We start from the raw sequence: 14,743 nt of genomic DNA, 5'->3' as shown, positions 1-14,743 counted from the left end.
AACTAAATTGTCTTTGCAGATGTCTTGGAGCTACCTGTTTGTCTCCTCTATTCTGATTTTCATAGTAAGATATTATTTCAAATAATTTTCCTTTTTGCTTATGGAAGTAACAAGGCTAGGGTCACTGATCTGATACCACAGAACGATATGTTCATTCTTGGTTCCACACCGCACTCCTGGTTTCATAAGGAAGGCTGCATTTAGGCTTTGGTTTACAGAGTTCAGTTTACAGGTGTATCCTCCACTCTATTTTATTCCCATCCTCTGGCTTTCCACTGCTGTGTGCTTTGCTCAAGTGTGGTTAAATGGATGAGCTACTCACACAGCGCTTCACATGGATTATCTCAAAAGGCAGGCATCACATCTCATTTGTGGAATGAAAAAACTTCAAGCAAGATAGGGTTTACATCTTTCCTTTTTTTTTTTCTTTTGGACTTCAAGTGCAAAGACTTGAGTTAATCACCCTCCTCAGTTCATGATGGTACATGATCATCCATGCAAGGTCTTTTCTTGTTTCATTTTATCATCTTCTTTTTCTATTTTATTATTTTGCCCTTTCATCTCCAGCATCGGCAGGCACTCTGATATATTTAATATGTGCTTGGATATGCACGGACCCCCAAGTTTTTAATATAATATTGTTTTATGAATGTATGTGTTTTAATTCTGTATTGTTCAATGGCTCATTTCTGTTTATTGATTTTTTTTTAATGCAGTGCTGTTTTTAAGTTCTTTCCATGTTCCTTTATGCACATGTAGCTTATTTCTTTGAACTGCTACATAAGGTTCCATAGCATGTGTCAGATACCTTTAATATGTCCATCCCCCTAGTGATAGGACACCTGGACTGCCTCTAACTCCCTTGTACCGCAAACAACCCTGTGATAAACATCTTTATACACTTCTCCTTATGAACCTGTGTGGAGAGGAATTCCCGAGTCATAGGTTGCATGTGTGCATGTGAATGTGTGCAAGCACACACACACACACACAATTAAATACTGCCAAAGTGCTCTCTAGAATACCTGTATCTATTTACCATCCCATCAGCAGCACACGAGGGTCCTTGTTTTCTCACATCTTTGCCAAGACTGCCAAATCATTGTCCAGCTTTCTAATTTTTACAAATCTGTGTGTAGGTGGTATCTTTAAAAGTCTTAATATGCATTTCTGTGTTTACTGGTGACACTGAACTTCTCTTCAACCCTTCTTAGCCATTTGGGTTTCTACTTGTGAGAAATGGCTATTCTTACTCTTTGTCAATGTTTTTTTTTTTTTTTTTTTTTACTCAGTCCAGATCTTTTTTATTTTATTGAAGTATAGTTGATTTATAATGTTGTATTAATTTCTGCTGTATAGCAAAGTGACTCAGTTATTCATATACGTATTCTTTTTCATATTCTTTTCCATTATGGTTCATCACAGGATATTGAACATAGTTCCCTGTGCTATACACTAGGACCTTGTTGTTTATCTAGTCTATATATAATAGTTTGCATCTACTAATCCCAAACTCCCAATCCTTCCCTCCCCCATCTCCCCTCCCCCTTGGCAACCACAAGTCTGTTCTCTATGTCTGTGAGTCTGTTTCTCTTTCATACATAGTTCATTTGTCAATGTTTTAACAAAGATTCTTTACTTCACCAAACTTTAGTCAGGCTCCTGAACCTTCTCCTAGGCTCGTCTCTTCTCTGCACTTCCTTGTGAAATCCAGCTTTAGCAAGAACCCCACTAAGTCAGTTTAACCAGAACCCTCCACCCTCGATATCTGATCACCCTTGATATCTGATCAGGTTCCTCATCCTCTACCATCCCCCAGGTGACGTCTGATCACCCAGGTCTATCTTCAGCAAAAATCTTGTTAGTTTGATTTAGCCAGAATGCCCCTTACTGCTGATTTTCCTCTTAATAATTTTTCATTCACTGACCCCTCCACCCCCGCTCACTTACCCATGCTCTATTTGGAGTTGAGCCCAGTCTATCTCCCTTACTGTATAATTCCATTGCAGTGGTCCCTATACCACACAGTAATCTGAACAGGGGAAGTTTAATATAAAGTATATTAACTGAAAGTGGGATTAACTACTAAGGAGTAAACAGAACTCTAAAGAATACAGGAATAGTCTATATGGGGAGCAGTACTTTCTAAGGCAGTGTTACTGAACTTCTTTTTTCATTATTGCTTCCCTAAGGAGATTTTTTAGACATTTTCCCCCCTTAATGCTCCCCTCCATGGAATTTTAACACTGCAGATATATTGTGTATCTGTTTATGTGCTGTGGCCTTTTGCAGGGCCATAAACCATTGTAATACTTAAGATTATTTCACACACACCACCCCAAGAACCAGTTTTTACCCCCACTGAGAATGCTTGCCATAGGACTAAGGCCAAGCACCCAAGGAAGGGACAAATTTGGAAGAGCCCTTTCTCCCCTCAAGGCTGAGATTCTGATCTCACCAAAGAGGCTGTAGCTGTCATCCATTGGGTGGTAGAGAAATTCACTGAGGTGCTGCAAGTCAGGATGGGGAAGAAATCACCTCGCGGAGTACCTGTGAGACATGCTGGGTGGTTGAGTGTGGTTGGGATTCTGGTACCCACTGGCTGCCATGCACTGCAGGAGAAGGAAAACCACATCAGAACAAAGAAGAGAAGCACTTTCCTCCTGCAGTGGTCCTCCAGTGCTCTTTACTGACAAGGCATCATGCCAGCTGCAAAGGAGAAATATTTACAGGGTCCAACTCCAGCATCACAAAGCAGGGTAGTAAAGGGTGGATTTGAGCTGAGAAGAAATAAACTGGTAACTGGAACATGCATCAAAAGAAATTCTTTTAAATTTAAGGTTCTAATTAAGTTCTGGCTAGTCAAAGCTTTACAATGCCAACTCACCACACTGTGGTACATACACATCAAAAACATCTAGGAATTTGCAAAAATGCAGGGCATATCATCAGTAAAGCAATTTATTAATGTTATGTGTTGTCATTTACATATGATGTTTATGTCTTTGGCCCACTGTCAGTGAGATTTATATTTGGAGTTATTTTCTTGAGAATGAATGTGAATGTCTGATTTGTCTGTATTCTTTCTCTAAACAATTCAGCCATAGACTGTTGACCAGCTGACACCAATCTTGTCTTTTTGATAGTAACATTTCTCAGGGTAATTCAATGGACATTTTGATTTACCAGAAAATCTGTTGTGAGGCTGGTAAATATATCAGTTCATCAGGACCTGATTATTCTTGGGTGAACAGATGAAATTGAGTTTCTAAATCACAAATCAAAGGTCTAAACCTTTGATGTAGAGCAGAGCAGATGTACAAATCATTGTACCACGGAAGCCTAGGTTGTCCAGTGAGACTTCCCCACTCACCATATACTGAGCTACCTAAAGGTAATGTGTGCAGCCAAGGGACAGAGCAAAGATAGCTAGTCAATGTCTTTGGCCTTGTTTGAAATTTGCCCCAGTGCTAATTGCTTGTGTAAGCCTATAGCTGCATATCATATAGATGTCTCAATTCATACTTCTAGTTTAGATTTGGGTGTGAAATGGCTTCCTAAAACAGGGCATGTGAATCAAGCTCTCTGGAATTTAGTTTCATTACTTGTAATGTGGGAAAGTTAGTAAAGATTACATAAGTGGTATGTTGAATAAGCACAATTCTCTGACCTAATCGAAAAGCAACCTTATATATTTATTTTTGCCCCCACTGTTCCATTACATATATATAAAGTCAGATGGTGAGGGGGAAGAGAGGTCATCTTTCTCTGCTCTAGGCTGAAAATTGTGGCAGGCCCTTAAATTTTCTGGCCACTCTGGCATCATAGACTTTCAACTTCAGTTATAAACAGTCTTGATACAGAAATTAGGTAAGTGTAAGATACTAATCAAAGCTCCAAAGCTGATGTTAAGAACACACCTTTTCCTCTCCGCAAGCCCAAGACATCTTCACTCTGAAAGCTTGCAGTGGGAAGGGGGAGGGATATTGGATGGCTCTTCCTCAAGCCTTCTTGTCAAGTGAATGGAAATATCATTACAATGTTCCTGAGATCCACTCTCCACCGTTTTCTACCTTTCTCTCTGCCCAGGAGGCTGACCCTGTATGAATGTGTTCTCTTTCTCTTTGGCTGCCAGTTGGCTTTGGCCAATGGGGAGCCCTTGCAGAAGACCAGAGAAGGTCAAGGTATTCATCCCTTGGCTTTTTCCTAGTGAGACAGCCTTTGGTTGGCTTGGGTCAAGGTCACTGCTCCTCTTACTGTGGTCTGCTCCAAATAACACTCCCTTTCCAGATGCTGATAATCACTCCCTTAGGGTCCCAGGGTGTCAATCACTCTGTTTCTTTTAACCCCTAGTTCCCAGACTGTCCCTTGGGTTTTCATTACACCCCCAACAACCTCCTTACAAATAGTCTCTTTGAAAAGAAGCTCTTCTCAACTTATCCTAATTTAAGTGTACCATCTGTTTCCTGTTGGGACCCTATCTGGAAAAAATTCATCAAAATTCGTATTGCATAGCAACACTTGAAGTTTAAAAAATCCATTTTCTTAGATTAAGTAACACATCACAATACTCACTCTTAAAATCATTTGCCCCACAATGTTATTATCCAAAGTACTTCAACAACTACTGTACTGTACTGGGCCAAGTCTAGGTTCAGAAAAGCCAGAGCTGGGGCTTCTAGTCTCTCCCAATTCATCTCTTTCCTTCTTGTTCAGGGCTCTCTTGCTGGTAATCTCTCCCACCGAAAGGAAAAATGGACCTAATTAGTTTCAATATCTTCATGAATTAGTCTAATATATTTCCAGGAAAATATGCATTTTAAAAGAGAACTCCAGGATAAAAAATGAAGCTCTAATGACAGAAATTTCAGACTCTGAGACACCAGGAATGGGGAAGTATGTTTGACCTCATCTATTCTGAGCAAGATGAGGCCCAATTTTCCTACATCTTAAACATGTCACACAGGGCTGAGTTTTAAAGTCCCTGATTCAGTGTTTGTGCAACTGTTCAGGACTTTCCAGGGTATCAGTTATTCAAAAAAAATTTAGCCCAAGTCAAGGAGAGCTTAGCGTTTAGTTCTGAAAGTACAAGAAATACCTAAAGATTGAGGGTAATTGTTTTATAGTGTGCCTGAAAAATCACTAACGTTGCCTCTCTTTTTACGTCTTGCCTCTGATCAGCCCTGCCGCTTCAGCTACACTTAAATGAAAGAAATCAAGTAAACAACTTTTAGCAATCAGGGAACCTTAAAATTGCAGGTGATCTGTAGCAGGTTAAGCACACAGCAACACACATGCAATCATTCAAATTTTGTACCTGGCAAAATTAGGCTAACAATTTAGACCTTGATCTGACTTGATTATTTGAAAAAGCTGCTTTTCTGTGGCATAAATGTAGATGCTAGTTCTGTCTTGCAGCCAAGTTTCTCCCTAGAAAGCCACATTAATCTTATGATTCCCTTACAAAGAAACTAGTAGAAATGATTTCTTCTAAATTGTAAACTAATAAAAAGGTATCCATGAGTGCTTGTCAAGTTTAAAAATATTGTCTTTCTCCTTTTCCCCTCTGAATGAACTTAGTTGGTTTTGGTCCACACGTATTTACTGTTTATTATGTGCCAGGCACTGTTTAATGCAAAAATACAGTGCTGAAGAAGGCAAACCAAGTCCCTGTCCAAGGTGGTTGCACTCCAAGTGAGGGGGAGATAGGTAACAAACATTTAACAAACAAATAATATAATTTCAGGAACTAAGGGCTATGAAGAAGACAAAATAGGGTAATATGGTCGACGGTACCTGGGGTGGACAGGTGGCTGCGTGGTGACATCTGAGTTGAGGTCTGAAGGCTGAGAAGGAGGCAGTAGTGTGACAATCTAGGGAGGAGCTCTGCTAGCAAAGAAACAGTAAGTGCAAAGGACCTGGGGTCAAAATGAGCCTGGTGTATTTGAGAGCAGAAAGGTGGTCAGTGTGGCTCTAGTAGAGTAAGAGGGAAGGCTGGGAAGATGAGGCTGAAGAGGGAGGCGGAGTCAGGTCAGAGTGATAGGAAGCTATTGGAGGATTTAAAGCAGGGAAGCTGGGAAGTGATAGGATCTAATTTATATTTTAAAAAGAAAAGTCTGGCCGCTTTGTGGAGAATAGACTGTAGGAGGTCGGACATAGAAGCGGGAGACCACGGAGGAGACAATGGCAGAAGTCCAATGACAGATGCTGGCAGCCAGGCTGAGGGTTTCAGTAGCAAGGCCACGGCTGGCCCACACAGCGCTTTTGTGACAATTAGAAAAAGTCTCCCATTCCCTTTGGTGGTTCTGAATAGCAGATGGGTTATATATGGAGTGTGAAGAAAAGAGAGGAATCCAGAATGACTCAGGCTTGCACTGCCTAATTGGGTGGATAACGGTAGAATCAGTTTTATGTTCACTTTGAGGACCATGAAGTTTTTGCATCAGGTGGGTTTACCCAAGTCACAACTGAAAACTTAGTAACATTTACCACACTGACACTGGCTTCCCCGCAGCACTGGAAACCTTATGCTGATGTCATGGAGATAACATTGTGAGATATTCAACCAGCGTGTTTGCCTTCCCGGTAAACCCTGTCTCCATGGATCCTCCACCCAATGAGTCAATGACATGCTTTGAGTCACGGGGAGGAAAAAACCCAGCCAAGAATGGGTAAGTCATCATATACTTTGAGTTTCAAAATAGGATTGAAAAAAAATTCATAGCAAGACAATAGTTTGAAATGAACTGCCTTTGATTCGTAAAAGCCAGACTTTGTTGAAAGAAAAAAAAATGTATTTGTATACACGGATGAGGCAGAGCTTGGAGGGCTGCCCCTGAGCAGGTCACAGACAGTGCCAGGAAGAACACAGGATGTGATGTCAGAGCCGTTTTCCCATGGCTGGAAAGGAAGATAAACGTTGAAGCAGCAGGCAGGAAGTTGTGAGAGTCAGAGGGTGTGAGCACAGGGTTGCCCCAGATGAGGGGTGCAGGGGCCCTACGGCAGGAGGGGTGTGTACCCTGCTTTTCCCTTTGGAACTAGGCCAACTACAGACAAGTGGAAATGCTAGGGTTGGGCAATGAGGGGCCTTGAGAAATGCTCCCAGTTCCCGGGCCTGTGCGTGGTCTGCAGCAGAGCCCGTGGGAGAATGACGAAGGCTGACAGGATGAACGGGCTGCAGGAGGCCTGGCCTTGGGCCAAGAAGGTACAAGGTGTGCGGCCTTTACCACTGAGGGCCGTGGTGGGGACCGTGGCTGTCAGTGGCTGGTATCAGTGTAGCCCAAAGGCCAGAGAAAACAATTTCCTCACCATGGCCTCACGGTCAGGAAGTCCTGGCGGTTGGCAGACTTCCCCTGCACCTCCCCTGTAGCGTGCCTTTCACCTGGGCAATATTTTTGGAGAGGGAACAGGGAGAGAAGAACCCTGCGATGAGGGAGAAACCCCGAAAGACTGAGTGATTTTCCGAGGGAGACTGGTTTAAACCTAAAGGAGATATCTTTTATTTGCAAGATCAAGTGTTTTCCACCTACATCAGCAATGGGGGCTTTTTAGCAAGAAGTTGTTATAGACAATAAAGTTACCATATATATTTTTGTAAATCTGATTTATTTAGTGTGTCCATTTCAAGGCTGCTACATTAGGAAGGTCTGTATCTTTACTGAATGAAGAGAACTCAGCTTATGTACCTCAGCCTATGATGGAGTGGGGGAGGGGCGAGGGAGAGGGCAGGGCTTGATTCTGTCAACACTGGTTGCGTCCCCAGGGACGGCAGCTCGAGGACAGAGGAGAGAGAAAGACTTATTTTTCACAGTATACCTTTTGTAACTTTTGTATTTGTACCATGTGTAAGCATTAACTATTCAAAAAATAAAGTAAAATGGGAAAAAAATAAAAGTTTCTGAAATGAAAAAAAATGCAGATGCACAGAATCTCATATTCGATGCTTGACAATTAACATTCAATACTTTTCATCCCACCAGGAACCTCTGAGCCATTTCTCCTTCTTGGCGCACCCTGGGTTTATTCCTTTCATTTGTGCTGGTGTTGGTTTTGTAAGCTCTCTTGCCACTCCAGCTTGCCCATGACCCATCTGTGCTTTGTACCCCAAACACAGTACATCCTGTGGGTAGACCGTCCATTATCCAGGGGAAAACAGTCCTATTGACCCAGTCAGTCTTACCTGTCGTCCTGGATTGAGGTGTGGAAAGGATTAATGAGGGGTAGATCTGGTTGTTTCCACCTCTTTGGCATCAAGTAGCAGTGGGGAATTAGCGGAAAGGACTTGAGTACTGGGGTCAAACTCACTAGGACTTGCCTCTGCTGGCTACTAGCTTTAGGTCCTCGGGTGAGTCTTGAGTTTCTTCTTCTACACATTAGAGTTAATATAAGCCTCATTGGGTCAACCTAGCACAATGCTAGAACTGTTCTGATTACCCTCAATCCCCAGTCCAAGAGAAGAGAGATTAATTTTGATAAAATCTTACATCCAGCCAAACTCAGCGTACCTCTTCTCCCTGTTTTCCTTGGTTTCTACCCAAGGCCTAAGCCCCTCCATTCATCTATCACATCCTTTACTCTCATTTACATCCTTCCCTATACTTTTACTCCCTTGACCCAATCTTCCTCTACTTCCTTCTTTCATTAAATGTATTTTCATTTGCAAGTACCAGGCAGCTCAAGTCTAACTGGTTTGAACATTAAGGGCATTTATTGACTCAAGGGGCTGAAAATTCAGCAGTGGCAAGGGCCTTGGGTTGGCTGCAGTTCAGAATTACTATGGTCTCTGTTTCTTTCTGTCTCTCCACTCCACCAACCCTCAGCATTGCTTTATTCTGGGACTGACTCCCCTAGTGTTTATAGGCTGGATGTCAGCAGCAATTGGGCCCACATACTTCCTCATTATGTCCAGAGGGACTGAGAGGGAGTGAGTCTATAAGCATCAAACAAAAATCTTAACCTTCCATTAGTTGGAATAGCATGAACCAATCATGGTGACTAGGAGACAGCCATGTGCTACTTCACTAAGGTCTGAATTGTCCACCCTTGAGCCAATCACCGTGGCAAGGGAGAGGGGATTACCATGATTAATTTAGACCAATGGTTCTCAACTGTGAGCAGTAACACCTACTTAAGATTATTGAAACATGTTGTTATGACTGGGGGTATCACTGGCATTTACTGGGTGGGGGCTAGGAGCTTCGAATGTCTTGCAATGTACAGGACAGTCCTGTACAATGAAGAATTGGCCTGCCTCAAATGCCAATAGTGCCCCACCAAGACATACTGGCTGAGACAATCAGGGCACATCACCCTGAAGTTGAGGGTTTACTTTCCTGTGAAGTGTGACAATACACAAGCCACACTAGGGTGAAGAGATACCTGAACGAAAATGACCAGATCACTCAGCTCCTTCCTCACCTTTATTGGCTCCCTTCTGTCTACTTAAATCCCTCTTGACAATATCATTTACTTCCTAGCCCCATTCTGTTGTACCTACCCAGGTAAACCCTCTTGTGGCAGTGATTCTTAGTATCTCCCAAGGTCTGGGCTCAAATTTTTAAATTTAAAATGTAACTGGTCACATGGCCATCCATAATAAAGACTAAAATTTTCAGCCTCCTTGCAGCTAGATATGTCAAAGGACCAAGCTATGGTCAATGGATTTAGGTAGAAGTGGCATATGCCCTTCTGCTGGTCCTGCCTTCTTCCTGCTGACCAAAATGCAAACAAAATGGATGGAGCTGGAGTAACCATGTTAGACCATGACATGGAAGCCAAACCCTGATGGCAAAGTAAGGCACTCAAAAGAATTTTGATTCCTGACACACTGGTGCTCTATTCTAGCCTTATTAGTCTGCCTGGATTTTTATGTAAGAGGGCAATCGACTTCTTTCATGTTTTTTTTTTTTTTTTTCTGTCACTTGCAACCAAACATAACTATGTAACAATATTGGACCAATCTAACTGCCTCCCCACATCAACACTGGGGGTTCCAATGCTGATGGTCAGTCAAATCACATGACTAAGCAGATCACTGCCAATATCTGGTATATTCTCCACCATCACCTGGGTCCTCAGTGCTGCCCAGCAGTGTCTCCAATTCTCTCCCGTAGCCACTTCAAACCTCCTTCATGCTCCTCAAATTTTCATTCTTTCTTCTCCTATTTCCCTCTCTGCTTATTTCAGAGGGAAGATACAAGAAACCATTAGATAAGAACTTCCCCCCTCAGTTGCCCACCTCCAACATTGCTTATATCCACACCGTTGTTTTTTTTCCCTTTCCTCCAGTTACAATGAAATTAGCTTGTCTCAGGCTAATTCTTCCCATGTGCTATGGATCCAATCTCCTCCATCCTATGCTCTATCCATTATCTTCTTCCCCTCCTCCAAAGGCTCCTTCCTTTCAGCCTTTAAACATCCTTAAGTAGCTCTAATCTGCAAACACACAAAAATCTTTCCTTCAACCTTGCATCTCTGTCCAGTTTTCTCCCTTCTCCTCCTCTCTCCTTCTTGCCTCTCCTCTATTCCCTATTTACTCCCTTCCCTCCCTTCTCTCCTTTGCTTCTCCCTCTCCATCTCCTCCCCTCCATAATCAAACTATTTGACTGTTCCAGGTCTCCACTTCATCATCCTCAAACCTCTGAAGCTTGGCTTCTACTTTTTTCACTCCTTGAAAATGCAGTTGTCAAGGTCACAGACACCTTCCTTGTAGCTAAATCCAAAGAATATTGCTCAACCCTTGACTTACTTTGCTCCTCAGTAATTTGACACTGTAGACCAGCCCTCCTTAATGGGTTCTCTTCTCTTGACTTCCACGTCATCGATCTCTTCTGGTTTTCTGTCTTTTTCTCTCTGACATCTCTTTCTCAGTCTTTGCTATGGGTTTCTCTTCTTCCACCCTACCCCTTAATGTTAATGTTCCATCTGGTTGGGTCACAGCTTCCTGGGAGGTCTTACTCATAGGACCTCAGGCTGATACTCTCCAAATCCGTATCTCCAAGGTGGATCTTATTTTGGGTTTCAGAATCATACATTCAACTGCCAACAGAACAGCATCATGGATAGTTTATAGTGATCTCAAACTACATTCATCCTCCTCCCTTCCCTATAAACCTGCTCTTCTGTTATACCATACAGGGAATGAACTACCATCTATCAAGTTGCCCAAGCCAGAGTCATGGCTCCTCTTTCATCTGGTCAGTCATAAAGTCCTGCCAAGTCTACTTTTAAATACATTAAATGTTTAAGATCCATCTGCCTCTCTCCATTCCCACCACTACTTCCTGTATGCAGTTCCCAATCATCTCTCACTTGGGCTATTCTGCAACTTTTTGTCTCTCTGCATCCAGTCTTGCATACCTGTTCTCCACAGCAGTCAGAGAGAGTGATCTTTCAAAAGTGCAGATCTGATCTCGTCATTCCCCGTCTCCCTATGGCTATCAGGATAGAGCTCAAGGACACCTTGGCTTTTCTTACAAAAGCCCTGTCTGATGTGTCTCCCTCCTGTATCTTTTCCTCCCCTTTTTTGTACTTTCCACTTAGCCACATTCAGTTTCAGTTCCTCAAATATGCACTGCTCTCTACTGGTGCTGAGCCTCTGCACAAGCTCATCCCTCGCTAGGAATCCTCTTCCCACTGCCTCCACTGCCACCTTCCCCTGTCCTGTTCCTTCAAGTCAGGCTTCTCTGACCTCCCAAGTCTGGTTCAGTGCCCTCCTATGTGCCCTTAAACGATCTTTATTTCTGTCATAGCACTTACACATATTGTAATTGCTTACTTACTCGTTCCCTTTGACTAGATTTTCAGCATTGTGAGGGTAGGGACCATGTCTGTTTTATTCTTTATTCAGTGCCTCTCACTTACTAGATGCTCAATATATTTTTGTTGACTAAATGAACCCAAAGTAGGTATTCAATACATGCTTCCCTTCCCAGTGGATAAACACGTCTGACTAGTCAGGTAATTAGAAGGTATTCAATGAAACAACTGCTCTCAGGGTGGGGGAAATGAAAGAATCCCTCTCTAGACATCTTATTTGATGTTGAAAAACAAAAACCCACTGAATTTAATAGAGCACTGTAAATTGTGATGTTCATGTGGAGAAAAAGACCAATTAAAATCAGCTCTTGCTTTCCAATTTAAGTTGTCAACAGGCTTTCTTCTTTGAGGTTTCCCCATGACTCCCACAGAACAAGGAGAGAAAGGTATATCACAACTGTCAGCAAAGATTCTCATTACTTTCCTCTCCACTCAAGAATGAAGTTCTTCTCTCCTATCTTGTGATCTCAAGGTTGCTAGAAAATTAAAAATAACTCTTCATCCTTCATGAAGGATGAAGGGTCCAGTTCTGCTCAAATATTCAATGAATATTTAACTGAAGGCTGACTCTATACAAGACATCCTCTTATTTTTCACACTCTCTTCAAGTTTTATGAAGGATCGAACTTTGTCTCCTACAAGTATTTTATTCTCTTGCACAGACTTCCCTTCAAGAGGGCAGCCTGTACTCTACTGCCAAAGGCCCTGTAGCTTTTAAGAAGCAGAATGAGGGCTTCCCTGGTGGCGCAGTGGTTGAGAATCTGCCTGCCAATGCAGGGGACACAGGTTCGAGCCCTGGTCTGGGAGGATCCCACATGCCGCGGAGCAACTAGGCCCGTGAGCCACAGCTACTGAGCCTGAGCGTCTGGAGCTTGTGCTCCGCAACAAGAGAGGCCGTGACAGTGAGAGGCCCGCGCACCGCGATGAAGAGTGGCCCCCGCTCGCCGCAACTAGAGAAAGCCCTCGCATAGAAACGAAGACCCAACACAGCCAAAAATAAATTAAAAAAAAAAAAAAAAAGCGGCAGAATGAAATCAGATAAATAGTTTCTGTCCCAGCCATACAGGTCCAAATCACATCACTCATTTAAGATACCAAAAGGAATTTTGCTCTGAGCTACTTTTCTAATCACATTGATCATGATGCATTGCACTACTTACTCTTTCTTATCCATTCATTCCAGTATATATTAGCCCCTGGTACCTGTTTGCTGGTCATAGAATAGTTTTTCTCCATGAGAAAACAATTGGTCCAGAAAGGAGATCAAATTTTGGATCAAACAGCAAACCAACTCCACTATCTCCAATTTCATTTAAAGAACTGATCTTCTGGAATTTCACAAAAGCATGGCATTACCTTGTTGGCACCCATCTAAGTTTAGTTTGCTTAGATACAATGCCAGAAAACACAAAGCAAATGCTGGCATTTCAGAAATGCTGTGTTGGCTGGAAATGAACCATGAAAACGGAAGCAAATGGAAGCAAATGAAAGAGGGTCTTAAAGTCAGTGCGTTCTTGCCAATCAGGAAGATGAAGTTGTCACTGCCTAAGATTCCATTTTGTTTACTTATACCAAGTTCTCCAAATAAATAAAGACTTCTATCACCTTTCCACATAAAAGAGAAACTTAAAAAAAAAGAGAGCCACAAAACAGATTTTCTGGAAATGTTCTCAACTCAATGAGATGTGAGCTTCCTGTTGTGTGTAAATCTTCTCTAGTGAATGCTGGGTCTTATGGTTATAACTGTACTTACAAATCAGACCAGGGGTATTTGGGAACCCAGAAGGTTAGCTGGTAGCTCAAAGTGTCAGCCATAACGAGCAATGAACATGACAAAAGTTAAATTAATGTAATATTCTCAGGCTAAAAATTTAAACTACTACATGTTATATCAATTCTTTCACTCACGTCTCTCCCATTTTGTAGAATATGTCACTGGTAAGCAGGTGTAATTCATAATGAAGGAAAGCATCAAAAGGTTAAGATCGACTTTCTATTTGAATTCCCATTACAACCAAGCATATTCGCAGATCAAAAAGATGTTCAAACTGGTGTCACAGGTCAACATATAATTAAATTCCAACACAGGCTCATAGAGACAAGTTCCTTGGAATTTGTTGTTAGGGAATTTGACATGTTGGGTCACTACTCTGAACTGTCCCCCAAACTATACCCTTTCAGGGATGTTTTGGCTATGAATAATTTGGAATATCCTTTCCTTTAGCCACTAAATGATTAAGAAGGTCCTTAGACTGAAGATAGCTTTATAATTCATTTAAAATTCTTTCTGACTTTGTTGTATATCAAAGAAGCTACTGAGCTCCCCAGCTGAAGAGACCATAAATTTATTAGTCTGGGACCATCTGCTCTTACAAGTCTAGTTCCACACATAGGACCAGCACCAAAGTCCTTAGGAACTAAGATGAGGTAGAACGAGTATTAATTAACTGATGTCAAAGGGTTGGATTTTCTCTTCCCATAGGATATCAGGTAACAAGATTCATGACCACAGATAGATATCAGGTAATAAGATTCATGACCACAGATAGAGCCAAGGAGTTAAACATAAAAGTATGTTACAAAATTACAGGAAATGCTGGCTTTAGTATAATTAGATCCTCTCCAAAGGGACTGTATAGCTTAATATTTTCTCACTCTCCTCACTCACTTAGGCTCTAGTTTATTTACAATGAATAACTGCCCTTTGTTACCGACTCTGATAATGGAACGTCTGAGGACTGGTATCCGAGGCCAGACTGGATTAAGGCTTGGACTCGTGCCTTGTCTGAAGAATTCCTTGTTTTTGTGAAATTCCACCCAGATATTTTCAATGGCTCTTTTGTATTTAAAAAGGAATTAAAACACTTCGGTAAATAAATATGGCCATATTTGAAGTCAGTAGCAATAATGAAACCATAAAAGCATC

General features: G+C 41.9%; 1 protein-coding gene across 2 annotated transcripts in view; it reads right to left on the bottom strand.

Annotated features, from left to right (window-relative positions):
* The window catches only part of VPS54 (VPS54 subunit of GARP complex), a 141,706-nt gene that overhangs the window by 126,745 nt on the left and 218 nt on the right, over positions 1-14,743 (bottom strand). For both annotated transcript variants that reach the window (XR_005022379.1, XM_036872930.1), the window contains exon 2: positions 2,459-2,612. The gene's annotated coding sequence lies outside the window, so the exon portion shown is untranslated. The remainder of the gene's footprint in view (positions 1-2,458; positions 2,613-14,743) is intronic.

The sequence above is a fragment of the Balaenoptera musculus genome, chromosome 13 (assembly GCF_009873245.2).
Source record: "Balaenoptera musculus isolate JJ_BM4_2016_0621 chromosome 13, mBalMus1.pri.v3, whole genome shotgun sequence".
Classification (NCBI taxonomy): domain Eukaryota; kingdom Metazoa; phylum Chordata; class Mammalia; order Artiodactyla; family Balaenopteridae; genus Balaenoptera; species Balaenoptera musculus.
Note: the sequence above shows the minus strand (reverse complement) of the source record. Positions and strands in the feature narration are given on the sequence as shown.